Source organism: Rhinoderma darwinii (assembly GCF_050947455.1).
Source record: "Rhinoderma darwinii isolate aRhiDar2 chromosome 2 unlocalized genomic scaffold, aRhiDar2.hap1 SUPER_2_unloc_21, whole genome shotgun sequence".
NCBI classification, from domain to species: Eukaryota; Metazoa; Chordata; class Amphibia; order Anura; family Rhinodermatidae; genus Rhinoderma; species Rhinoderma darwinii.
Window position 1 is genome coordinate 1 of NW_027461687.1, and position 25,483 is coordinate 25,483.

Consider the following 25,483-nt stretch of genomic DNA (forward strand, 5'->3'; position numbering starts at 1 on the left):
GCGTCGCAGAGGGAGCCCGATCCCGGACGCTGCAGGCCAGGCAGCTGGGAGGACCGCCCCTTCCCAGGCCCTGCGTCCTGGCAGGAATCCCAGGCCGCGACGGGGTCCGGCGGTAAGCAGGGAGTCGCAGGCTGGGCTCCCTGTCACCCCTCCCCCATCAGATGGAAGATGTCGAGAGCAAGGTACGGCCGCCCCGCATGGTGATGTTCCGGCCAGGGGGCAGGCTTCGTCAGGATCGTCTAGACGGACGACTAGATCTGCAGCGACGTCGAGGCAACAGGTCCGGTCGGAAGTCTGGGTCCCGGCGGTCGGGCGGCAGGTTGCCGGCCCATCGGTCAGCGCGTCCTCATCCCCTTTCCGAAGATGTCGTTGGGAGGGACAGTCGTCGGCGAGAGAAGAACTGGAGGAAGGTGAACTGGACGTCTATCGTCGAGGTCAGGATGGTCCGGCTGACGGGAACACAGCGCCTGTGCAGCCCGGTGAGTGTATAACTCCATTATTGTCTTATCCAGCGATTTTTATGTCGGGTGTCGGCGGGGGGGCTGCTAGCATAGCATCGGGGGCCGGTAGTGGCGCGGGCGGACGCGACGGAGCGGGTTTGGCAGATTTAGTGGGTTGCTTACGGGAGCTGGTGGGGCGCCTTGATAGGGCCGCGGCGCCGGTAGTAACGGAAGTGTCCCCTGCGGTAGTTTGGGAAGGCCCCAGGGACGTGGGATCGTTGCAGGCGCGTCCTGTGGTGGCGGTTAGAGAGGCGGTCGCGGTGTCGGTGCAGACTGAGGCACAGAAGGACGGCGATCGAGTGCGCATGGACGATCGTGCTCGGGGGGAGGTGTATGTTTGTTTTGAGGGTCCGTTGGGGGCGCATTTAAAGCAGGAGGTGCGTGATCGGATCTGGAAAGATGAATACGTTGAAATTTTTTCTCTCTTGCCGCTGGCTAAATTCAATTTGGATAAGAGCAAGCGGGATGAGAGTAAAAAGGACGAGGAGGAACGGCGGCGGTATAGGCTTATCCCGCAGACGTTCGTTAATTGGTCGCAGGCGTTCGCCATATTGGCTAGTGTGATAGGGGAAAAGGCGCCGGAAAATTGTTCGGCGTTATTTTGTTATGTTGATGCTATTGGGGAGGCTCATAGGGCGTATGGGGGTCAGGCGTGGCTGCGATATGATGAGCAATTCCGTCAGCGGAAGGCGGTTCGGCCGGCGATTCGGTGGGACCAGAAGGATATTGCTCTCTGGTTACGGGTTACGGCTCCGGTTAGGCAGCCCTTTCCCGGGAGCGGTGGCCAGGGAGGCCAGTCTAGTCAGAGTGGACCAAGCGGCGGGGGAAAGGCGGGGTTTTGCTGGCAATTCAATGAAGGCCAGTGCAAGTTTGGGGCCACGTGCAAGTTCAAGCACGTGTGCTCCGAGTGTAATGGTGCATCACACGGGGCGGCAAAATGTCTGCGAAAAAAGAGGTCCGGGAACCAGCACGGGGCTGGTCAAGGGGGTGTCGCCGGTGAGGGTGGAAAGGATGGCCCTTTATCTAAATGAGTATCCGGATAGGGCGGCAGCTAGGTTGCTTTATGAAGGGTTTAGTGTTGGTTTTGTTATTCCTCCGCCTCCTTATGAGGTTCCGGTTACGGGGAGAAATTTAAAATCGGCTTACTTGCATGTGGAAGTCGTGTCGGAAAAGTTGTTAAAAGAAGTTTCGTTGGGGCGCATGTCGGGGCCATTTGTGGAGTCGCCGGTGAAAGATTTAGTTGTGTCCCCTTTGGGTATTGTCCCTAAACGCGAGCCCGGAAAGTTTCGTTTGATTCAACATTTATCGTATCCCAAAGGTTCGTCGGTAAATGACGGGATTGATCACGAGTTGTGCTCCGTAGTTTATACCTCATTCGATAAGGCGGTGGGGTTAGTGCGGGCTGCGGGTCCTGGGGCGCTGCTAGCAAAAACTGACATCGAGGCGGCGTTCAGGTTGTTGCCGGTCCATACAGAAAGCAACGGCTGTTGGGTTGTTTTTGGAATGGGGCCTTTTACGTGGATCAGTGCCTTCCGATGGGGTGTTCCCTTTCTTGTGCATACTTCGAGGCGTTTAGTAGCTTCGTGGAGTGGGTAAAGAGGGGAGTATCCGGGGTCGACTCGTTGATCCATTACTTAGATGATTTGTTATGCGTTGGCCCGGGGGGTTCGCCGGTTTGCGGTAATTTGCTTCATGCTCTACAGAAGGTGGCGAGGGATTTTGGGATTCCTTTGGCGCCGAAAAAAAAAAAAAACAAAAAAACGGAGGGCCCGGTAGCGACGATTTGTTTTTGGGAATCGAAATAGACTCGGTGGCAATGGAGTGTCGTCTCCCGGCGGATAAGTTGGGTGCTTTGAGGCTGGAGGTTCAACGGGCTTGTAGAATGAAGAAAGTGACGCTGAGGGAGCTTCAGTCGCTGCTGGGGAAGTTGAATTTCGCCTGCCGGATTATGCCGATGGGGAGGGTGTTTGGTAGGAGGTTGGCGGCGGCAACGGTGGGAGTGCGTGCGCCGCATCATTTTGTGCGGCTCAAGGAGGAGTACCGTGCTGATCTTCAGGTTTGGAATGACTTCTTGGGCCAGTTCAATGGTCGCTCGCTATGGATGGCCCCAGCGCAGGATACGAGTGTTTTGAATATTTTCACGGATGCGGCTGGGGCGGGTGGTTTTGGAGCTTACGGGGGAGGTCCGTGGTGCGCAGGTCAATGGCCGGCTAGCTGGGTGTCCAGTGGACTCACGCGGAATCTGGCCCTGCTCGAGCTGTTTCACATCGGGGTGGCGGCTACCATTTGGGGGGACAGGCTCAGGGATAAGAAGGTCCGTTTTTTACTGCGACAACATGGGGGTGGTGCTTGCCATTAATAACATCACGGCGTCCTTTCCTCCGGTAGTTCAATTGTTGCGACATTTAGTGTTGGTATGTTTGTCGTTGAACGCGTGGGTGGTGGCGGTGCATGTCCCGGGTGTACGGAATTGTATCGCTGATGCTCTTTCTCGCTCGCAGTGGGACCGGTTTCGGCAATTGGCACCGGGAGCGGAACGTCTCGGTTTGGCTTGTCCGCAGCATCTTTGGGATCTGGTCTCGGTCCTGTAGAACAATTGGTACAAAGGTCTTTGGCGCGCACGACGTGGAGTGCTTATGCTGCTTGTTGGAGGCAGTGGGAGGAGTGGGTAAGAGAGTTGGGTGACGTCAATACGGATAGAGACAGGTTGGTGGCACTTTTGTACTGGTTAGGGGACGCCTGGGAGGCGGGGTTTTCAGTGGCGAAGGTGAACCGGTTCATGTCTGCGGTGGCGTTTGGGTTTAAGTTGCGGGGCTTTCAGGATGTATCGAAGGAATTTCTGGTATCGCAGGCTTTGAAGGGGTTGCGCCCCGGGGTCGGTTATGGGCCCAGTAGAGTGCATGCGGGGTTTTACGCCAAACAGGGGGTCTCCAGATTTGCCTTTGTTACGTCATGTGGACGGGTCGTTTTTGTCCAGGTTTCAGTTTGGAGCTGTATTTAAAAAATGTTTGACGGCGGTTGGTGTCGCGGCAGGCTCATATTCATCTCATTCCTTCAGGATTGGCGCAGCAACAGAAGCGGGGCGCTGGGGGTTGGATGATGAGGGGGTGAGGCGTATTGGTCGTTGGGAGTCCAACAGGTTTAAGTCCTATGTCCGCCCCCATATGTTATGAATTTTGCTGTTAACGCTTTACAAATGTTATATGGTGGTGCCTAATTGTTTTTTCAGTTTCAGATTCGCCTCCGTGTTTGGTGTGGTTGATGGGTCATTCTTACGTGCACTGGGGGGCTTTGAGGGCGGACGTCCGCCCGAATGGTCGCCAGTTGCGCATTCCGCGACAGGATGCGGTTGTGCATTGGCTGGGTTTTAGAGGTATGTCGTGGAGCAGGGTGTTGGCGGAATTCCAGACATATGCTCGGCTTGATAGGGTTCCGGAGGTCTTAGTGTTGCACGTGGGTGGGAATGACTTAGGAGTCCGCCCTTTCGTGAGTTGGTGCGGGATACCAAACATGATATGTTGTGTTTGTGGGTATCTTATCCCAAGTTGGTGATAGTGTGGTCGGACATAGTCCCAAGAAAGCATTGGCGGTTAGCTAGATCTGTGGAGAGAGTCAATAAGGCTCGCATTAAAGTTAATCGGGCGGTGTCCCGTTTTGTGGCAAAAAACGGGGGCATTTGCGTGAGGCATAGGGATTTGGAGTCAGGAGTGGGGAATTTCTGGAGGAGTGACGGGGTTCATCTGACCGAGGTTGGCATTGATCTTTGGAGCTTGGCGATAGCAGAAGGAATAGAAAGGGCGGTGGTGGTGTGGAGGAACTCACAGGCTTAAGGTGGTCAAGGCCTGTTTCGCTGTGGCGGGGGGAGTCCTTGAGGCCAGTCAGTACAAAATGGTGGGGGGGTCGCATCGGGGGTATGCGTCCCCCAAAAAAGGTACATGGTTGAAGACTTCATCGGGTGGTATCCCTTTGAAGTGGTCTTCTGGTAGAAGGTATATCACTTGAAGGCTTCATCGGGTGTTATCCCTTTGAAGTGGACTTCTAGTGGTCGGTATATCACTTGAGGGCTTCATCGGGTGTTATCCCCTTGAAGTGGACTTCTAGTGGTCGGTATATCACTGGAGGGCTTCATCGGGTGTTATCCCCTTGAAGTGGACTTCTAGTGGTTGGAGCCATCTGCAGAGGTGAACGGTGCTTCCGAGCTGGTTTACGGCTGGAGGTAATTGGTGGTTTGCAGATGGCTAATTCGGTGTGTTCTTTAAAAAGGACTATCTGAGGGGGCTTCAAGGACTTCCTCTGCTCGGGTTAATGTTATGACCCATGTTGGGTCATGTGAATTATTAGGAGGAATTCTCTGGTGGATTCCTAACTAGTTATCCGAATGTTTCGGATTTAAATTGTTTTTATAAAACTGTGAAATTAATAAACGGCTGCTGTGGCCATTTCACATCCAACCTCGGTGTCATGTGTCGTTACTAAATGGGGATGGGGGATAGTATGGTTTAAGGTTAACACACGACTCTACCTAGGCAGGTCAAGAAGAGGCTGGACGCAGCTGCAGGCTTAAGGGAAGCCGACATGACCGTCCTGGTAGGGAAAGGGTTAATGTTACGAGGTCAGGGAAAGTTGAAGGAGCTGAAGGGGGGACGGGGAGGAGTTAAGGGGGGCGGGGGGGGCCGTTGCTGTGCTTCCCGCTGTTTCTCGGCATTGAGCCGGAAGCAGCGGGAGGAGTAACACACAGTAAGCAAAGCTCCCACCCTCCCACCCTTGTTTTGTTACTCTTTAGGTCTTATGTACGTCTGGCTATGAGCGTTGTGTTTTTATTTTGTGTGCTTATTTAACATGTTTTTCTTTTTTCCGGAGTAGGTTCTGTTGTCATGGCAGCTGGCGGGGGGAGTCCTTGAGGCCAGTCAGTACAAAATGGTGGGGGGGTCGCATCGGGGGTATGCGTCCCCCAAAAAAGGTACATGGTTGAAGACTTCATCGGGTGGTATCCCTTTGAAGTGGTCTTCTGGTAGAAGGTATATCACTTGAAGGCTTCATCGGGTGTTATCCCTTTGAAGTGGACTTCTAGTGGTCGGTATATCACTTGAGGGCTTCATCGGGTGTTATCCCCTTGAAGTGGACTTCTAGTGGTCGGTATATCACTGGAGGGCTTCATCGGGTGTTATCCCCTTGAAGTGGACTTCTAGTGGTTGGAGCCATCTGCAGAGGTGAACGGTGCTTCCGAGCTGGTTTACGGCTGGAGGTAATTGGTGGTTTGCAGATGGCTAATTCGGTGTGTTCTTTAAAAAGGACTATCTGAGGGGGCTTCAAGGACTTCCTCTGCTCGGGTTAATGTTATGACCCATGTTGGGTCATGTGAATTATTAGGAGGAATTCTCTGGTGGATTCCTAACTAGTTATCCGAATGTTTCGGATTTAAATTGTTTTTATAAAACTGTGAAATTAATAAACGGCTGCTGTGGCCATTTCACATCCAACCTCGGTGTCATGTGTCGTTACTAAATGGGGATGGGGGATAGTATGGTTTAAGGTTAACACACGACTCTACCTAGGCAGGTCAAGCGAAAATAACCAAGATCGAGCGTCTAGGATTTACTTGGAGCTGCACCTGAGCCAGCCACTGATTGATGCAGCACCACAGTCAAATAGTGGAGTGGAGTAGGGGAACAGCAAACAGCCATTAAAGCCGCCCGCCCGCCCGCCACAATGGACCTATCTGTGTACACTAGATGGATGTGATGGAATGTACTGTCGTCCCTGCATTTCAAGAAGGAGTAAGAATTGCAGTTGCAACAAAGCCTTGCTTGCCTACAAAGAGAGCAGCAATTTGGATTTGTTACTATGTTACCTAGAAGAATAACAAACTGTGCAAGGATGGAGGTTGTAGGAGCAAGGAGAAGTTGTCTGTAAAGTTGGTGGATGCTTATTTTCCATTTTGCAGTCCCTTGTCTCCCTCTTGTGGCCTCCTGGAGGCAACTAGCTGTGCAAAAAAAGACAGCCTGGCGGCCGGCTGTTGCAGTGTTGCCCTCTCAGGCAACACTGAGTGACTGACTGAGCCGCACCGTCTTATATAAAGTTCAGACGGAACTTTGCACGTGTCATAGTGGAGCCCTGAGGAGCCAGAGCCAGCTTTCTGACATCATAATGGGGCCTCAGAGATAAAAGCCTGGGCCCAGGCAGTGTTGGTCAGTGCTGCTCAGCAGGCAGCACTGGACTGGACTGGATTACAGCTGATACAAGGTGTGAAGGAACAAGGGGTGGCTGTGGGCATGCACTTGCTGCCGCTGCCAGTGTTTATCTGCATGGCAGCAGGGCATTTGGGCGTTGCCAGGAAGGCGTTTTTATGTAGATTCCTCCTCTTTCAGCACTGCATTGTGGTGCAAGCAAAAGAAGCAAATCCTGTCTGGCTTCCTCTCCGGCCTTTATTCACCTCCCGTGTAGCTGTGAGTGTGTGAGCCTGCAGGGCCCCATGGAATTGCCTAGAAGTAGGCTGAATCGCTGCAAGGGCTGAACAGCAGTATCGGGCAGGCTCGGGCAACGCGCGGCCCGTTCGGGTTATCGCTTCTCGGCCTTTTGGCTCAGATCAGAGTTTATTGCTCTGGTCCGGGTTGGGGGTGCGAGTGTTCCTGTGGTAGCAGGAGACCTTTTGAGTGGCGATCCTCCTATGGTCCTGGACCGATAGGCTGAAAGATGGCAGGTATGGAATTTTCCTCAGGTATCCAGAAGACAGTCCGGCTGAAGGTGGAGATCTCAGACAGCGTGAAGAACAGCATCTCATATGTTGGACACGAAATTGTGGAGAAGATGGCTGGTATTTCCCTGGAAGATGATGTTTTTTGTATTCAAGAATCAAAGAAACAAGGTATCTATGACATTTCCTTTTATGTGGATGGGACCTGCCTGCTTTTCTATGAATGCCTGAAGACTAATGCAGCAAACCAGGTACTGAGGAATGTCACATTTGTTCCGTTGTTTGAACTAGAGGAAAAAACTGTCTTTATCCATGTGTTTAACCCTTTCACGGATGTTAATATCCTAAAGAACTTTCTTGGACAGTACTGTTTAAGTGTGAAAGGAGGGGTAAGGCAGAAAAGTATCCTTAACATATTTAATGGAACATACAAATTCTGGGTAAAGCTAAGACCTGATGAAGGCTGTATTGGGGGAGTGAGACACCCACCTGCCAATTTTTCTGTGGCTGGAAACAGAGGCTACCTGTATTACCAAGGACAGCCATCCTTTTGCAGGAACTGTTTTAAATTTGGCCATTTAAAGGAGGATTGCCCAGGGGTTAAACTGTGCAGGAACTGTAAAAATCCTGGACATGAGGCTGGGGCGTGTCCACAGCCTAGAGCCTGTGATTTATGTGGATTGACTGGACATATGTACAGAGACTGTCCTGAAGTGGTAAAGAGGAGGGAAGAAAGGAAGAAGCAGGAGGAGGCTAGGAAGCAAAGGAATCAAATGGATCTTGATAGGAAGAGGGAGGAAGGAGCAAGAATCTTGAGGATGTCTGAGGAGGCTGAAAAAAGACAAAATGAAGCTGTGCAAGACCAGCAGCAGGTGGAGATGGGGGAGGGGTTGATTAGCCCAGCTGTGGAATCTCCCATGAGCCTTTTGATGGATGAGTCAGCAAGAATAGACTGGTCTCTCTCTGAGGAAGATGAACCTCCTGGGGGGGAAGTGACTGTCACAGGTGCAGAATGTTTTCGTCCCCCCAGGAAAACGGCAAAAAAGCCACGTTTTGAGAAGGTGGAAGAAGAGGCGATTTCGTTGGAGAACCCATTCGAATCTTTATTTGAGGCCCATATGGATACAGGCTCTGGCGGAGAAAGTTCTTCCAAAGTACTCCAGAGGAAAATCTTAAAATAATGGCGTTGCTAAATTTTCTTCCTTTGGGTTGTTTTAGATTATGTCTTTGAAGTTTTTGTCATCCAATGTGCGTATGTTTAGGAGTAGAGCCAGAAGAGCTCTTATACTAGACATATTAGCAAATCAAAATGTTGATGTCATTTGTGTTCAAGAGTGTGGATTGGATTTTGTGGTGGGGCAGGAGGAGTGGGTGCACGGGCCTGCAATATGGTCAGTGTCAAACAAAAATAGAAATGATGGTGTGGGGATTTTATTCAAAAACAAAAAAATAGAAATTTGTAGTCATACTGTTATTGAGGAGGGAAGGTGTGTGATGGTGGTGGTGAGATTTAATAGAGTGAATGTTCGTATAATTAATATATATGCTCCAGTTAATAAGAATGAAAGAGTGGAACTGTTTGAAAAAGTGAAAATGTTTTTGCCTGGGAAGGATCCGGTTGTGTGGATAGGGGACTTTAATTGTGAGATTGATGGAAAAAATGTGGATGTGTCTGGTAATGTGGTTAAAAATATATTGTTTGATTTTCAGTTGAAGGATGTGATAAAATTATGTGGGGTAGACCCCCAAGATACATATTTTTCAGACAGGGGTATTTATAGTTCAAGACTAGATATGTGTTTTGTGTCGAAAGGTGTGATGGGTAAAAACTATATGCAAATGAGGGTAATATATTCAGATCATGAGTGTGTGATGTGTGAACTGGTTTTGGATGTGGAATGTATAAGTGGGAGGGGTTTATGGAAATTAAATGTTAATTTGTTAGAAGATGAGGAGGTGTATGGGAAATATGTTAATTTGTATGGGAGTTGGTGTAGAAGGAAGAATGAGTTTGTAGATGTGTTAGAGTGGTGGGATTGGGTGAAGGAAAAGACAAAAGTATATTTTAAGAAAGCTGGTTATAGAAGAGCGGCTGGTAGAAGGAGAAAGTATGAGTGCTTGTATAAAAGATTGGGGTTTTTGAGAAGTTTGAAGAAGAATGGTTGGGAGGTGGATGAGAAGATTGAGGAAGTTAAGAAGAATATGAAAGAATGGATGGTGAAAAAGGGTAAGGAAATTATGTATCAAGCAAGATTGGATAAGTTAGAAAAGAATGAGAAATGTTCGAGATATTTTTTTAAAAAAGTGATTGGGAAGAAAGAGGATTTGGTATGTGTGTATGATAAGGATGGGAATCTGGTAAAAGGGAAAGTGGTGTTAGGAGTGGTTGAAGAGTTTTACAGAGAATTGTATGCAGTAAAGGAGTGTGATAGAGATTTGGAGTCTGAGGTGGTGGCTGTGATTGAGAAGCAGGTGGAGAGAATGGAGTGTGATAGGCTGATGAGAGGAGTTGGGGAGGAAGAGGTTAAATCAGCTATTGAAAGCATGTCAGTGAATAGAACACCGGGAGAGGATGGGTTGCCAGTGGAGTTTTATAAGAGAATGTGGGATGTGATTAAGCTGGATATGATTGAGATATATGTTTTTATGCGGGAAAAGTGTAGATTGGCGGAGAGTATGAAGAGTGGAGTGGTTGTGCTGATTTATAAGAAAGGGGATGAGAAGGATGTAAGGAATTGGAGACCTATAACTTTGTTGAATGTGGATTATAAGATTTTTGCTAAAATGATTGCCAATAGAATGAGAGATGTGATAGATCAGGTGATTGGGGAGGATCAAGTGTGTGGAATTCCTGGGAGAAGGATTGGGGAGAATCTTTGTTTGTTGAGAGATGTGTTGTGGGATGCAAGGGAGAGAAAGCAAGAGGTTAGTGTGTTGTCTATTGATTTTGAAAAAGCATTTGATAGGTTGTCGCATGATTTTCTGTTTAAAGTGTTGGTGAGGATGGGGTTTCCTGGAGAGTTTGTGAATATAGTGAGGATGTTGTATAAGGGTGTGGGCAGTAAGGTTTTGATAAACGGATGGGTGAGCGAAGAAGTGAAGGTGTGTTCGGGTGTAAGACAGGGATGCCCTTTGTCCCCTATAGTCTTTGTGTGTGCTTTAGAACCATTATTAGAGATGATTAGGAAGGATAAGTGTATGAGAGGGGTGCAGATTCCAGGGAGTGGTGGGAAAGAGCTGAAAGTGTTGGCGTATATGGACGATGTGTGTGTGCTGTGTGATTCTTTTGCAGTTTTGAGGAGGGCGAAATTATTGGTGTCTTTGTTTTGTGGTGCGTCAGCTTTTAGGGTAAATTGGAAGAAAAGTGAGTATAAGAGGTTTGGAAGTTCAGGTATGAATGAGGACTTGGGTGTGAAAAGAGTGGACGGAGCGATTCAAATTTTGGGGGTTAAAATGGATGAAAAATTGGATGGAAGTGAGAGTTGGGTAGATGTGGAGAAAAGAGTGAGTAGGAAGTTGAGATTTTGGAGTTTGAGAGAGTTGACGTTTGAAGGAAAGATAATGGTGATAAAAAGTGTGATTTTGCCGATTTTTCTGTATCTTGCTGTGGTGTTTCCTCCGGGGTATATGGTTGTAAGGAAATTGAATAGAATTGTGTTTGTGTTTTTTTGGGGAACGACAATGGAGAGAGTGAAAAGAGAGACTGTGTTGAAGGACTGGGTGAATGGGGGTATGAATTTTCCTAATATTGAAGTGTATTTAGGGGTGAATGTGATGTTTGCAGTGAAGAGGATGCTGGGAGGTGATTGGAAATTTGCATGCATGGTGAGATTTTTGGGTGGGAAGGTGTTGGGAAAAATAGGATGGATGAAAAGAGATTTAAGGAAGCCGTATGCGTTTGTGAGTCCTAAATGGTATGAGTTTATTGAGAATTTTATGAGGAAGTTTGGATTGACAGCGGTGAAGAAAGAATGTTTGAAAGATAAGAAGAGTGTGTTTAAGTGTATAAAAGATATGGAAGTCCAATGTAATATAAATATGGTAAGAGGTCAGTGTGTTGGTAAGGTGTGGAAGGGGTTGAGGACAGATGGTATTACAAATAGACAGAGAGAGATTGTATGGCAGAGTTTGCATGGTGGGTTGTCAGTTAGAGAGTTTCAGAAAAATCGTGGAGTTGTGAGGAGTGATTTGTGTCCGAGAGAGAATTGTGGTGGGAGTGAAAGTATAGTTCATCTGTTTTGGAATTGTGGGGTGGCACAGGGAGTTTGGAGGGGTATGGGTCCGTTACTTAAGGAGTTGGTTGGGATTAATAGGTTATGTATGGAAATAGTTTTGTTTGGGCTTGCGAGTGTAAGTCAGAAAAATCAAAGGGTATTATTTGTCATGTTAGCAATTATAAAAGAGGTTTTGTGGGATGTTAGGAACCTGTATGTGTTTAGAAAGAAAGATGTAACTGTGGAAGGATGTTTGAGAATGGTATTGGATAGGATGTATACAGTGTATTTGGTAGATAAGGAAAGGTTGGGGGAGGTGGATGCAGAAGGGATTTGGAAGGTTTTGAAGTGGAGGTATATGGTGAGAGTGTAGTGGAGGGGTGGAATTTTTGATATTGTTTCTGTATTTGCTTTGTGTTATATGAAAATTTAAAAAACTAAAATGAAAAAGCCTGATGATGATTGGATGGAATCGTTCAGAATGTCTTGGATACTGATAGTAAGTATCGACAGGATATGAACGAGTGTTTTTAAAAATAATCAATCCAAACCTGAAGGTTTTAAAAAAAAAAAAAAAAAAAAAAAAAAAAATCTGTTCTTATCAGTTTAATATCTGATACGTCCCCTATCTGGGGACCATATATTAAATGGATTTTTAGAACAGGGAGATGGAAATAGAGCTTGCTCTGTCCACTCCACACATTGACCTGGTATTGCAGTATTTCCAGGACCGGTGCACCCTTTCCTTATGTGTTGACTAAAATCAGATTCCAAAAGTGTTTTTTGTGTTTGCCATTGTTTCTGTCTTTCTGAAGGGATCTCCCCTTTTAATCCCATTATTTCAACACCTGTTGGACAATGCATGAGTGATAATGAGCTAATTGATTAAATGCAATTAATGAATACATTGCCACCTCTTGTTTTGTGTCGTCTGTGTGTCTGTGTTTCCGGCATTTCACATTGGAACAGCTCATTCACCTTCCTTGTCTTCTCTCCGCCCTCCCTTTTAGGTAAGTTAAAGAGCTGCACCTGAGCCAGCCACTGATTGATGCAGCACCACAGTCAAATAGTGGAGTGGAGTAGGGGAACAGCAAACAGCCATTAAAGCCGCCCGCCCGCCCGCCCGCCACAATGGACCTACCTGTGTACACTAGATGGATGTGATGGAATGTACTGTCGTCCCTACATTTCAAGAAGGAGTAAGAATTGCAGTTGCAACAAAGCCTTGCTTGCCTACAAAGAGAGCAGCAATTTGGATTTGTTACTATGTTACCTAGAAGAATAACAAACTGTGCAAGGATGGAGGTTGTAGGAGCAAGGAGAAGTTGTCTGTAAAGTTGGTGGATGCTTATTTTCCATTTTGCAGTCCCTTGTCTCCCTCTTGTGGCCTCCTGGAGGCAACTAGCTGTGCAAAAAAAGACAGCCTGGCGGCCGGCTGTTGCAGTGTTGCCCTCTCAGGCAACACTGAGTGACTGACTGAGCCGCACCGTCTTATATAAAGTTCAGACGGAACTTTGCACGTGTCATAGTGGAGCCCTGAGGAGCCAGAGCCAGCTTTCTGACATCATAATGGGGCCTCAGAGATAAAAGCCTGGGCCCAGGCAGTGTTGGTCAGTGCTGCTCAGCAGGCAGCACTGGACTGGACTGGATTACAGCTGATACAAGGTGTGAAGGAACAAGGGGTGGCTGTGGGCATGCACTTGCTGCCGCTGCCAGTGTTTATCTGCATGGCAGCAGGGCATTTGGGCGTTGCCAGGAAGGCGTTTTTATGTAGATTCCTCCTCTTTCAGCACTGCATTGTGGTGCAAGCAAAAGAAGCAAATCCTGTCTGGCTTCCTCTCCGGCCTTTATTCACCTCCCGTGTAGCTGTGAGTGTGTGAGCCTGCAGGGCCCCATGGAATTGCCTAGAAGTAGGCTGAATCGCTGCAAGGGCTGAACAGCAGTATCGGGCAGGCTCGGGCAACGCGCGGCCCGTTCGGGTTATCGCTTCTCGGCCTTTTGGCTAAGATCAAGTGTAGTATCTGTTCTTATCAGTTTAATATCTGATACGTCCCCTATCTGGGGACCATATATTAAATGGATTTTTAGAACAGGGAGATGGAAATAGAGCTTGCTCTGTCCACTCCACACATTGACCTGGTATTGCAGTATTTCCAGGACCGGTGCACCCTTTCCTTATGTGTTGACTAAAATCAGATTCCAAAAGTGTTTTTTGTGTTTGCCATTGTTTCTGTCTTTCTGAAGGGATCTCCCCTTTTAATCCCATTATTTCAACACCTGTTGGACAATGCATGAGTGATAATGAGCTAATTGATTAAATGCAATTAATGAATACATTGCCACCTCTTGTTTTGTGTCGTCTGTGTGTCTGTGTTTCCGGCATTTCACATTGGAACAGCTCATTCACCTTCCTTGTCTTCTCTCCGCCCTCCCTTTTAGGTAAGTTAAAGAGCTGCACCTGAGCCAGCCACTGATTGATGCAGCACCACAGTCAAATAGTGGAGTGGAGTAGGGGAACAGCAAACAGCCATTAAAGCCGCCCGCCCGCCCGCCCGCCACAATGGACCTACCTGTGTACACTAGATGGATGTGATGGAATGTACTGTCGTCCCTACATTTCAAGAAGGAGTAAGAATTGCAGTTGCAACAAAGCCTTGCTTGCCTACAAAGAGAGCAGCAATTTGGATTTGTTACTATGTTACCTAGAAGAATAACAAACTGTGCAAGGATGGAGGTTGTAGGAGCAAGGAGAAGTTGTCTGTAAAGTTGGTGGATGCTTATTTTCCATTTTGCAGTCCCTTGTCTCCCTCTTGTGGCCTCCTGGAGGCAACTAGCTGTGCAAAAAAAGACAGCCTGGCGGCCGGCTGTTGCAGTGTTGCCCTCTCAGGCAACACTGAGTGACTGACTGAGCCGCACCGTCTTATATAAAGTTCAGACGGAACTTTGCACGTGTCATAGTGGAGCCCTGAGGAGCCAGAGCCAGCTTTCTGACATCATAATGGGGCCTCAGAGATAAAAGCCTGGGCCCAGGCAGTGTTGGTCAGTGCTGCTCAGCAGGCAGCACTGGACTGGACTGGATTACAGCTGATACAAGGTGTGAAGGAACAAGGGGTGGCTGTGGGCATGCACTTGCTGCCGCTGCCAGTGTTTATCTGCATGGCAGAGGGCATTTGGGCGTTGCCAGGAAGGCGTTTTTATGTAGATTCCTCCTCTTTCAGCACTGCATTGTGGTGCAAGCAAAAGAAGCAAATCCTGTCTGGCTTCCTCTCCGGCCTTTATTCACCTCCCGTGTAGCTGTGAGTGTGTGAGCCTGCAGGGCCCCATGGAATTGCCTAGAAGTAGGCTGAATCGCTGCAAGGGCTGAACAGCAGTATCGGGCAGGCTCGGGCAACGCGCGGCCCGTTCGGGTTATCGCTTCTCGGCCTTTTGGCTAAGATCAAGTGTAGTATCTGTTCTTATCAGTTTAATATCTGATACGTCCCCTATCTGGGGACCATATATTAAATGGATTTTTAGAACAGGGAGATGGAAATAGAGCTTGCTCTGTCCACTCCACGCATTGACCTGGTATTGCAGTATTTCCAGGACCGGTGCACCCTTTCCTTATGTGTTGACTAAAATCAGATTCCAAAAGTGTTTCTTGTGTTTGCCATTGTTTCTGTCTTTCTGAAGGGATCTCCCCTTTTAATCCCATTATTTCAACACCTGTTGGACAATGCATGAGTGATAATGAGCTAATTGATTAAATGTAATTAATGAATACATTGCCACCTCTTGTTTTGTGTCGTCTGTGTGTCTGTGTTTCCGGCATTTCACATTGGAACAGCTCATTCACCTTCCTTGTCTTCTCTCCGCCCTCCCTTTTAGGTAAGTTAAAGAGCTGCACCTGAGCCAGCCACTGATTGATGCAGCACCACAGTCAAATAGTGGAGTGGAGTAGGGGAACAGCAAACAGCCATTAAAGCCGCCCGCCCGCCACAATGGACCTACCTGTGTACACTAGATGGATGTGATGGAATGTACTGTCGTCCCTACATTTCAAGAAGGAGTAAGAATTGCAGTTGCAACAAAGCCTTGCTTGCCTACAAAGAGAGCAGCAATTTGGATTTGTTGCTATGTTACCTAGAAGAATAACAAACTGTGCAAGGATGGAGGTTGTAGGAGCAAGGAGAAGTTGTCTGTAAAGTTGGTGGATGCTTATTTTCCATTTTGCAGTCCCTTGTCTCCCTCTTGTGGCCTCCTGGAGGCAACTAGCTGTGCAAAAAAAGACAGCCTGGCGGCCGGCTGTTGCAGTGTTGCCCTCTCAGGCAACACTGAGTGACTGACTGAGCCGCACCGTCTTATATAAAGTTCAGACGGAACTTTGCACGTGTCATAGTGGAGCCCTGAGGAGCCAGAGCCAGCTTTCTGACATCATAATGGGGCCTCAGAGATAAAAGCCTGGGCCCAGGCAGTGTTGGTCAGTGCTGCTCAGCAGGCAGCACTGGACTGGACTGGATTACAGCTGATACAAGGTGTGAAGGAACAAGGGGTGGCTGTGGGCATGCACTTGCTGCCGCTGCCAGTGTTTATCTGCATGGCAGCAGGGCATTTGGGCGTTGCCAGGAAGGCGTTTTTATGTAGATTCCTCCTCTTTCAGCACTGCATTGTGGTGCAAGCAAAAGAAGCAAATCCTGTCTGGCTTCCTCTCCGGCCTTTATTCACCTCCCGTGTAGCTGTGAGTGTGTGAGCCTGCAGGGCCCCATGGAATTCCCTAGAAGTAGGCTGAATCGCTGCAAGGGCTGAACAGCAGTATCGGGCAGGCTCGGGCAACGCGCGGCCCGTTCGGGTTATCGCTTCTCGGCCTTTTGGCTAAGATCAAGTGTAGTATCTGTTCTTATCAGTTTAATATCTGATACGTCCCCTATCTGGGGACCATATATTAAATGGATTTTTAGAACAGGGAGATGGAAATAGAGCTTGCTCTGTCCACTCCACGCATTGACCTGGTATTGCAGTATTTCCAGGACCGGTGCACCCTTTCCTTATGTGTTGACTAAAATCAGATTCCAAAAGTGTTTTTTGTGTTTGCCATTGTTTCTGTCTTTCTGAAGGGATCTCCCCTTTTAATCCCATTATTTCAACACCTGTTGGACAATGCATGAGTGATAATGAGCTAATTGATTAAATGCAATTATTGAATACATTGCCACCTCTTGTTTTGTGTCGTCTGTGTGTCTGTGTTTCCGGCATTTCACATTGGAACAGCTCATTCACCTTCCTTGTCTTCTCTCCGCCCTCCCTTTTAGGTAAGTTAAAGAGCTGCACCTGAGCCAGCCACTGATTGATGCAGCACCACAGTCAAATAGTGGAGTGGAGTAGGGGAACAGCAAACAGCCATTAAAGCCGCCCGCCCGCCACAATGGACCTACCTGTGTACACTAGATGGATGTGATGGAATGTACTGTCGTCCCTACATTTCAAGAAGGAGTAAGAATTGCAGTTGCAACAAAGCCTTGCTTGCCTACAAAGAGAGCAGCAATTTGGATTTGTTACTATGTTACCTAGAAGAATAACAAACTGTGCAAGGATGGAGGTTGTAGGAGCAAGGAGAAGTTGTCTGTAAAGTTGGTGGATGCTTATTTTCCATTTTGCAGTCCCTTGTCTCCCTCTTGTGGCCTCCTGGAGGCAACTAGCTGTGCAAAAAAAGACAGCCTGGCGGCCGGCTGTTGCAGTGTTGCCCTCTCAGGCAACACTGAGTGACTGACTGAGCCGCACCGTCTTATATAAAGTTCAGACGGAACTTTGCACGTGTCATAGTGGAGCCCTGAGGAGCCAGAGCCAGCTTTCTGACATCATAATGGGGCCTCAGAGATAAAAGCCTGGGCCCAGGCAGTGTTGGTCAGTGCTGCTCAGCAGGCAGCACTGGACTGGACTGGATTACAGCTGATACAAGGTGTGAAGGAACAAGGGGTGGCTGTGGGCATGCACTTGCTGCCGCTGCCAGTGTTTATCTGCATGGCAGCAGGGCATTTGGGCGTTGCCAGGAAGGCGTTTTTATGTAGATTCCTCCTCTTTCAGCACTGCATTGTGGTGCAAGCAAAAGAAGCAAATCCTGTCTGGCTTCCTCTCCGGCCTTTATTCACCTCCCGTGTAGCTGTGAGTGTGTGAGCCTGCAGGGCCCCATGGAATTGCCTAGAAGTAGGCTGAATCGCTGCAAGGGCTGAACAGCAGTATCGGGCAGGCTCGGGCAACGCGCGGCCAGTTCGGGTTATCGCTTCTCGGCCTTTTGGCTAAGATCAAGTGTAGTATCTGTTCTTATCAGTTTAATATCTGATACGTCCCCTATCTGGGGACCATATATTAAATGGATTTTTAGAACAGGGAGATGGAAATAGAGCTTGCTCTGTCCACTCCACGCATTGACCTGGTATTGCAGTATTTCCAGGACCGGTGCACCCTTTCCTTATGTGTTGACTAAAATCAGATTCCAAAAGTGTTTCTTGTGTTTGCCATTGTTTCTGTCTTTCTGAAGGGATCTCCCCTTTTAATCCCATTATTTCAACACCTGTTGGACAATGCATGAGTGATAATGAGCTAATTGATTAAATGCAATTAATGAATACATTGCCACCTCTTGTTTTGTGTCGTCTGTGTGTCTGTGTTTCCGGCATTTCACATTGGAACAGCTCATTCACCTTCCTTGTCTTCTCTCCGCCCTCCCTTTTAGGTAAGTTAAAGAGCTGCACCTGAGCCAGCCACTGATTGATGCAGCACCACAGTCAAATAGTGGAGTGGAGTAGGGGAACAGCAAACAGCCATTAAAGCCGCCCGCCCGCCCGCCCGCCCGCCCGCCACAATGGACCCACCTGTGTACACTAGATGGATGTGATGGCATGTACTGTCGTCCCTACATTTCAAGAAGGAGAAAGAATTGCAGTTGCAACAAAGCCTTGCTTGCCTACAAAGAGAGCAGCAATTTGGATTTGTTACTATGTTACCTAGAAGAATAACAAACTGTGCAAGGATGGAGGTTGTAGGAGCAAGGAGAAGTTGTCTGTAAAGTTGGTGGATGCTTATTTTCCATTTTGCAGTCCCTTGTCTCCCTCTTGTGGCCTCCTGGAGGCAACTAGCTGTGCAAAAAAAGACAGCCTGGCGGCCGGCTGTTGCAGTGTTGCCCTCTCAGGCAACACTGAGTGACTGACTGAGCCGCACCGTCTTATATAAAGTTCAGACGGAACTTTGCACGTGTCATAGTGGAGCCCTGAGGAGCCAGAGCCAGCTTTCTGACATCATAATGGGGCCTCAGAGATAAAAGCCTGGGCCCAGGCAGTGTTGGTCAGTGCTGCTCAGCAGGCAGCACTGGACTGGACTGGATTACAGCTGATACAAGGTGTGAAGGAACAAGGGGTGGCTGTGGGCATGCACTTGCTGCCGCTGCCAGTGTTTATCTGCATGGCAGCAGGGCATTTGGGCGTTGCCAGGAAGGCGTTTTTATGTAGATTCCTCCTCTTTCAGCACTGCATTGTGGTGCAAGCAAAAGAAGCAAATCCTGTCTGGCTTCCTCTCCGGCCTTTATTCACCTCCCGTGTAGCTGTGAGTGTGTGAGCCTGCAGGGCCCCATGGAATTACCTAGAAGTAGGCTGAATCGCTGCAAGGGCTGAACAGCAGTATCGGGCAGGCTCGGGCAACGCGCGGCCCGTTCGGGTTATCGCTTCTCGGCCTTTTGGCTAAGATCAAGTGTAGTATCTGTTCTTATCAGTTTAATATCTGATACGTCCCCTATCTGGGGACCATATATTAAATGGATTTTTAGAACAGGGAGATGGAAATAGAGCTTGCTCTGTCCACTCCACGCATTGACCTGGTATTGCAGTATTTCCAGGACTGGTGCACCCTTTCCTTATGTGTTGACTAAAATCAGATTCCAAAAGTGTTTTTTGTGTTTGCCATTGTTTCTGTCTTTCTGAAGGGATCTCCCCTTTTAATCCCATTATTTCAACACCTGTTGGACAATGCATGAGTGATAATGAGCTAATTGATTAAATGCAATTATTGAATACATTGCCACCTCTTGTTTTGTGTCGTCTGTGTGTCTGTGTTTCCGGCATTTCACATTGGAACAGCTCATTCACCTTCCTTGTCTTCTCTCCGCCCTCCCTTTTAGGTAAGTTAAAGAGCTGCACCTGAGCCAGCCACTGATTGATGCAGCACCACAGTCAAATAGTGGAGTGGAGTAGGGGAACAGCAAACAGCCATTAAAGCCGCCCGCCCGCCCGCCCGCCCGCCCGCCACAATGGACCTACCTGTGTACACTAGATGGATGTGATGGCATGTACTGTCGTCCCTACATTTCAAGAAGGAGTAAGAATTGCAGTTGCAACAAAGCCTTGCTTGCCTACAAAGAGAGCAGCAATTTGGATTTGTTACTATGTTACCTAGAAGAATAACAAACTGTGCAAGGATGGAGGTTGTAGGAGCAAGGAGAAGTTGTCTGTAAAGTTGGTGGATGCTTATTTTCCATTTTGCAGTCCCTTGTCTCCCTCTTGTGGCCTCCTGGAGGCAACTAGCTGTGCAAAAAAAGACAGCCTGGCGGCCGGCTGTTGCAGTGTTGCCCTCTCAGGCAACACTGAGTGACTGACTGAGCCGCACCGTCTTATATAAAGTTCAGACGGAACTTTGCACGTGTCATAGTGGAGCCCTGAGGAGCCAGAGCCAGCTTTCTGACATCATAATGGGGCCTCAGAGATAAAAGCCTGGGCCCAGGCAGTGTTGGTCAGTGCTGCTCAGCAGGCAGCACTGGACTGGACTGGATTACAGCTGATACAAGGTGTGAAGGAAGAAGGGGTGGCTGTGGGCATGCACTTGCTGCCGCTGCCAGTGTTTATCTGCATGGCAGCAGGGCATTTGGGCGTTGCCAGGAAGGCGTTTTTATGTAGATTCCTCCTCTTTCAGCACTGCATTGTGGTGCAAGCAAAAGAAGCAAATCCTGTCTGGCTTCCTCTCCGGCCTTTATTCACCTCCCGTGTAGCTGTGAGTGTGTGAGCCTGCAGGGCCCCATGGAATTGCCTAGAAGTAGGCTGAATCGCTGCAAGGGCTGAACAGCAGTATCGGGCAGGCTCGGGCAACGCGCGGCCCGTTCGGGTTATCGCTTCTCGGCCTTTTGGCTAAGATCAAGTGTAGTATCTGTTCTTATCAGTTTAATATCTGATACGTCCCCTATCTGGGGACCATATATTAAATGGATTTTTAGAACAGGGAGATGGAAATAGAGCTTGCTCTGTCCACTCCACGCATTGACCTGGTATTGCAGTATTTCCAGGACCGGTGCACCCTTTCCTTATGTGTTGACTAAAATCAGATTCCAAAAGTGTTTCTTGTGTTTGCCATTGTTTCTGTCTTTCTGAAGGGATCTCCCCTTTTAATCCCATTATTTCAACACCTGTTGGACAATGCATGAGTGATAATGAGCTAATTGATTAAATGCAATTAATGAATACATTGCCACCTCTTGTTTTGTGTCGTCTGTGTGTCTGTGTTTCCGGCATTTCACATTGGAACAGCTCATTCACCTTCCTTGTCTTCTCTCCGCCCTCCCTTTTAGGTAAGTTAAAGAGCTGCACCTGAGCCAGCCACTGATTGATGCAGCACCACAGTCAAATAGTGGAGTGGAGTAGGGGAACAGCAAACAGCCATTAAAGCCGCCCGCCTGCCCGCCCGCCACAATGGACCTACCTGTGTACACTAGATGGATGTGATGGAATGTACTGTCGTCCCTACATTTCAAGAAGGAGTAAGAATTGCAGTTGCAACAAAGCCTTGCTTGACTACAAAGAGAGCAGCAATTTGGATTTGTTACTATGTTACCTAGAAGAATAACAAACTGTGCAAGGATGGAGGTTGTAGGAGCAAGGAGAAGTTGTCTGTAAAGTTGGTGGATGCTTATTTTCCATTTTGCAGTCCCTTGTCTCCCTCTTGTGGCCTCCTGGAGGCAACTAGCTGTGCAAAAAAAGACAGCCTGGCGGCCGGCTGTTGCAGTGTTGCCCTCTCAGGCAACACTGAGTGACTGACTGAGCCGCACCGTCTTATATAAAGTTCAGACGGAACTTTGCACGTGTCATAGTGGAGCCCTGAGGAGCCAGAGCCAGCTTTCTGACATCATAATGGGGCCTCAGAGATAAAAGCCTGGGCCCAGGCAGTGTTGGTCAGTGCTGCTCAGCAGGCAGCACTGGACTGGACTGGATTACAGCTGATACAAGGTGTGAAGGAACAAGGGGTGGCTGTGGGCATGCACTTGCTGCCGCTGCCAGTGTTTATCTGCATGGCAGCAGGGCATTTGGGCGTTGCCAGGAAGGCGTTTTTATGTAGATTCCTCCTCTTTCAGCACTGCATTGTGGTGCAAGCAAAAGAAGCAAATCCTGTCTGGCTTCCTCTCCGGCCTTTATTCACCTCCCGTGTAGCTGTGAGTGTGTGAGCCTGCAGGGCCCCATGGAATTGCCTAGAAGTAGGCTGAATCGCTGCAAGGGCTGAACAGCAGTATCGGGCAGGCTCGGGCAACGCGCGGCCCGTTCGGGTTATCGCTTCTCGGCCTTTTGGCTAAGATCAAGTGTAGTATCTGTTCTTATCAGTTTAATATCTGATACGTCCCCTATCTGGGGACCATATATTAAATGGATTTTTAGAACAGGGAGATGGAAATAGAGCTTGCTCTGTCCACTCCACGCATTGACCTGGTATTGCAGTATTTCCAGGACCGGTGCACCCTTTCCTTATGTGTTGACTAAAATCAGATTCCAAAAGTGTTTTTTGTGTTTGCCATTGTTTCTGTCTTTCTGAAGGGATCTCCCCTTTTAATCCCATTATTTCAACACCTGTTGGACAATGCATGAGTGATAATGAGCTAATTGATTAAATGCAATTATTGAATACATTGCCACCTCTTGTTTTGTGTCGTCTGTGTGTCTGTGTTTCCGGCATTTCACATTGGAACAGCTCATTCACCTTCCTTGTCTTCTCTCCGCCCTCCCTTTTAGGTAAGTTAAAGAGCTGCACCTGAGCCAGCCACTGATTGATGCAGCACCACAGTCAAATAGTGGAGTGGAGTAGGGGAACAGCAAACAGCCATTAAAGCCGCCCGCCCGCCCGCCCGCCCGCCCGCCCGCCACAATGGACCTACCTGTGTACACTAGATGGATGTGATGGCATGTACTGTCGTCCCTACATTTCAAGAAGGAGTAAGAATTGCAGTTGCAACAAAGCCTTGCTTGCCTACAAAGAGAGCAGCAATTTGGATTTGTTACTATGTTACCTAGAAGAATAACAAACTGTGCAAGGATGGAGGTTGTAGGAGCAAGGAGAAGTTGTCTGTAAAGTTGGTGGATGCTTATTTTCCATTTTGCAGTCCCTTGTCTCCCTCTTGTGGCCTCCTGGAGGCAACTAGCTGTGCAAAAAAAGACAGCCTGGCGGCCGGCTGTTGCAGTGTTGCCCTCTCAGGCAACACTGAGTGACTGACTGAGCCGCACCGTCTTATATAAAGTTCAGACGGAACTTTGCACGTGTCATAGTGGAGCCCTGAGGAGCCAGAGCCAGCTTTCTGACATCATAATGGGGCCTCAGAGATAAAAGCCTGGGCCCAGGCAGTGTTGGTCAGTGCTGCTCAGCAGGCAGCACTGGACTGGACTGGATTACAGCTGATACAAGGTGTGAAGGAAGAAGGGGTGGCTGTGGGCATGCACTTGCTGCCGCTGCCAGTGTTTATCTGCATGGCAGCAGGGCATTTGGGCGTTGCCAGGAAGGCGTTTTTATGTAGATTCCTCCTCTTTCAGCACTGCATTGTGGTGCAAGCAAAAGAAGCAAATCCTGTCTGGCTTCCTCTCCGGCCTTTATTCACCTCCCGTGTAGCTGTGAGTGTGTGAGCCTGCAGGGCCCCATGGAATTGCCTAGAAGTAGGCTGAATCGCTGCAAGGGCTGAACAGCAGTATCGGGCAGGCTCGGGCAACGCGCGGCCCGTTCGGGTTATCACTTCTCGGCCTTTTGGCTAAGATCAAGTGTAGTATCTGTTCTTATCAGTTTAATATCTGATACGTCCCCTATCTGGGGACCATATATTAAATGGATTTTTAGAACAGGGAGATGGAAATAGAGCTTGCTCTGTCCACTCCACGCATTGACCTGGTATTGCAGTATTTCCAGGACCGGTGCACCCTTTCCTTATGTGTTGACTAAAATCAGATTCCAAAAGTGTTTCTTGTGTTTGCCATTGTTTCTGTCTTTCTGAAGGGATCTCCCCTTTTAATCCCATTATTTCAACACCTGTTGGACAATGCATGAGTGATAATGAGCTAATTGATTAAATGCAATTAATGAATACATTGCCACCTCTTGTTTTGTGTCGTCTGTGTGTCTGTGTTTCCGGCATTTCACATTGGAACAGCTCATTCACCTTCCTTGTCTTCTCTCCGCCCTCCCTTTTAGGTAAGTTAAAGAGCTGCACCTGAGCCAGCCACTGATTGATGCAGCACCACAGTCAAATAGTGGAGTGGAGTAGGGGAACAGCAAACAGCCATTAAAGCCGCCCGCCTGCCCGCCCGCCACAATGGACCTACCTGTGTACACTAGATGGATGTGATGGAATGTACTGTCGTCCCTACATTTCAAGAAGGAGTAAGAATTGCAGTTGCAACAAAGCCTTGCTTGACTACAAAGAGAGCAGCAATTTGGATTTGTTACTATGTTACCTAGAAGAATAACAAACTGTGCAAGGATGGAGGTTGTAGGAGCAAGGAGAAGTTGTCTGTAAAGTTGGTGGATGCTTATTTTCCATTTTGCAGTCCCTTGTCTCCCTCTTGTGGCCTCCTGGAGGCAACTAGCTGTGCAAAAAAAGACAGCCTGGCGGCCGGCTGTTGCAGTGTTGCCCTCTCAGGCAACACTGAGTGACTGACTGAGCCGCACCGTCTTATATAAAGTTCAGACGGAACTTTGCACGTGTCATAGTGGAGCCCTGAGGAGCCAGAGCCAGCTTTCTGACATCATAATGGGGCCTCAGAGATAAAAGCCTGGGCCCAGGCAGTGTTGGTCAGTGCTGCTCAGCAGGCAGCACTGGACTGGACTGGATTACAGCTGATACAAGGTGTGAAGGAACAAGGGGTGGCTGTGGGCATGCACTTGCTGCCGCTGCCAGTGTTTATCTGCATGGCAGCAGGGCATTTGGGCGTTGCCAGGAAGGCGTTTTTATGTAGATTCCTCCTCTTTCAGCACTGCATTGTGGTGCAAGCAAAAGAAGCAAATCCTGTCTGGCTTCCTCTCCGGCCTTTATTCACCTCCCGTGTAGCTGTGAGTGTGTGAGCCTGCAGGGCCCCATGGAATTGCCTAGAAGTAGGCTGAATCGCTGCAAGGGCTGAACAGCAGTATCGGGCAGGCTCGGGCAACGCGCGGCCCGTTCGGGTTATCGCTTCTCGGCCTTTTGGCTAAGATCAAGTGTAGTATCTGTTCTTATCAGTTTAATATCTGATACGTCCCCTATCTGGGGACCATATATTAAATGGATTTTTAGAACAGGGAGATGGAAATAGAGCTTGCTCTGTCCACTCCACGCATTGACCTGGTATTGCAGTATTTCCAGGACCGGTGCACCCTTTCCTTATGTGTTGACTAAAATCAGATTCCAAAAGTGTTTTTTGTGTTTGCCATTGTTTCTGTCTTTCTGAAGGGATCTCCCCTTTTAATCCCATTATTTCAACACCTGTTGGACAATGCATGAGTGATAATGAGCTAATTGATTAAATGCAATTAATGAATACATTGCCACCTCTTGTTTTGTGTCGTCTGTGTGTCTGTGTTTCCGGCATTTCACATTGGAACAGCTCATTCACCTTCCTTGTCTTCTCTCCGCCCTCCCTTTTAGGTAAGTTAAAGAGCTGCACCTGAGCCAGCCACTGATTGATGCAGCACCACAGTCAAATAGTGGAGTGGAGTAGGGGAACAGCAAACAGCCATTAAAGCCGCCCGCCCGCCCGCCCGCCACAATGGACCTACCTGTGTACACTAGATGGATGTGATGGCATGTACTGTCGTCCCTACATTTCAAGAAGGAGTAA

The 25,483-nt window shown here is 48.3% G+C and overlaps 10 non-coding genes across 10 annotated transcripts; all 10 read left to right on the forward strand.

The window, feature by feature from the left end:
- Nucleotides 1-11,962: 11,962 nt before the first annotated feature.
- Nucleotides 11,963-12,152, forward strand: LOC142674922 (U2 spliceosomal RNA). The gene has a single exon (XR_012851988.1). It is a non-coding gene; the product is annotated as a U2 spliceosomal RNA (small nuclear RNA).
- A 1,238-nt stretch (nucleotides 12,153-13,390) lies between these two features.
- LOC142674856 (U2 spliceosomal RNA) lies at nucleotides 13,391-13,581 on the forward strand. The gene has a single exon (XR_012851937.1). It is a non-coding gene; the product is annotated as a U2 spliceosomal RNA (small nuclear RNA).
- Nucleotides 13,582-14,818: 1,237 nt separating this feature from the next.
- On the forward strand, nucleotides 14,819-15,009 carry LOC142674960 (U2 spliceosomal RNA). The gene has a single exon (XR_012852016.1). It is a non-coding gene; the product is annotated as a U2 spliceosomal RNA (small nuclear RNA).
- A 1,230-nt stretch (nucleotides 15,010-16,239) lies between these two features.
- LOC142674735 (U2 spliceosomal RNA) lies at nucleotides 16,240-16,430 on the forward strand. The gene has a single exon (XR_012851827.1). It is a non-coding gene; the product is annotated as a U2 spliceosomal RNA (small nuclear RNA).
- Nucleotides 16,431-17,660: 1,230 nt separating this feature from the next.
- Nucleotides 17,661-17,851, forward strand: LOC142674747 (U2 spliceosomal RNA). Its single transcript, XR_012851838.1, has one exon. It is a non-coding gene; the product is annotated as a U2 spliceosomal RNA (small nuclear RNA).
- A 1,246-nt stretch (nucleotides 17,852-19,097) lies between these two features.
- Nucleotides 19,098-19,288, forward strand: LOC142674821 (U2 spliceosomal RNA). The gene has a single exon (XR_012851905.1). It is a non-coding gene; the product is annotated as a U2 spliceosomal RNA (small nuclear RNA).
- A 1,246-nt stretch (nucleotides 19,289-20,534) lies between these two features.
- Nucleotides 20,535-20,725, forward strand: LOC142674759 (U2 spliceosomal RNA). The gene has a single exon (XR_012851849.1). It is a non-coding gene; the product is annotated as a U2 spliceosomal RNA (small nuclear RNA).
- A 1,238-nt stretch (nucleotides 20,726-21,963) lies between these two features.
- Nucleotides 21,964-22,154, forward strand: LOC142674771 (U2 spliceosomal RNA). The gene has a single exon (XR_012851860.1). It is a non-coding gene; the product is annotated as a U2 spliceosomal RNA (small nuclear RNA).
- Nucleotides 22,155-23,404: 1,250 nt separating this feature from the next.
- LOC142674817 (U2 spliceosomal RNA) lies at nucleotides 23,405-23,595 on the forward strand. The gene has a single exon (XR_012851901.1). It is a non-coding gene; the product is annotated as a U2 spliceosomal RNA (small nuclear RNA).
- A 1,238-nt stretch (nucleotides 23,596-24,833) lies between these two features.
- LOC142674784 (U2 spliceosomal RNA) lies at nucleotides 24,834-25,024 on the forward strand. Its single transcript, XR_012851871.1, has one exon. It is a non-coding gene; the product is annotated as a U2 spliceosomal RNA (small nuclear RNA).
- Nucleotides 25,025-25,483: the final 459 nt, after the last annotated feature.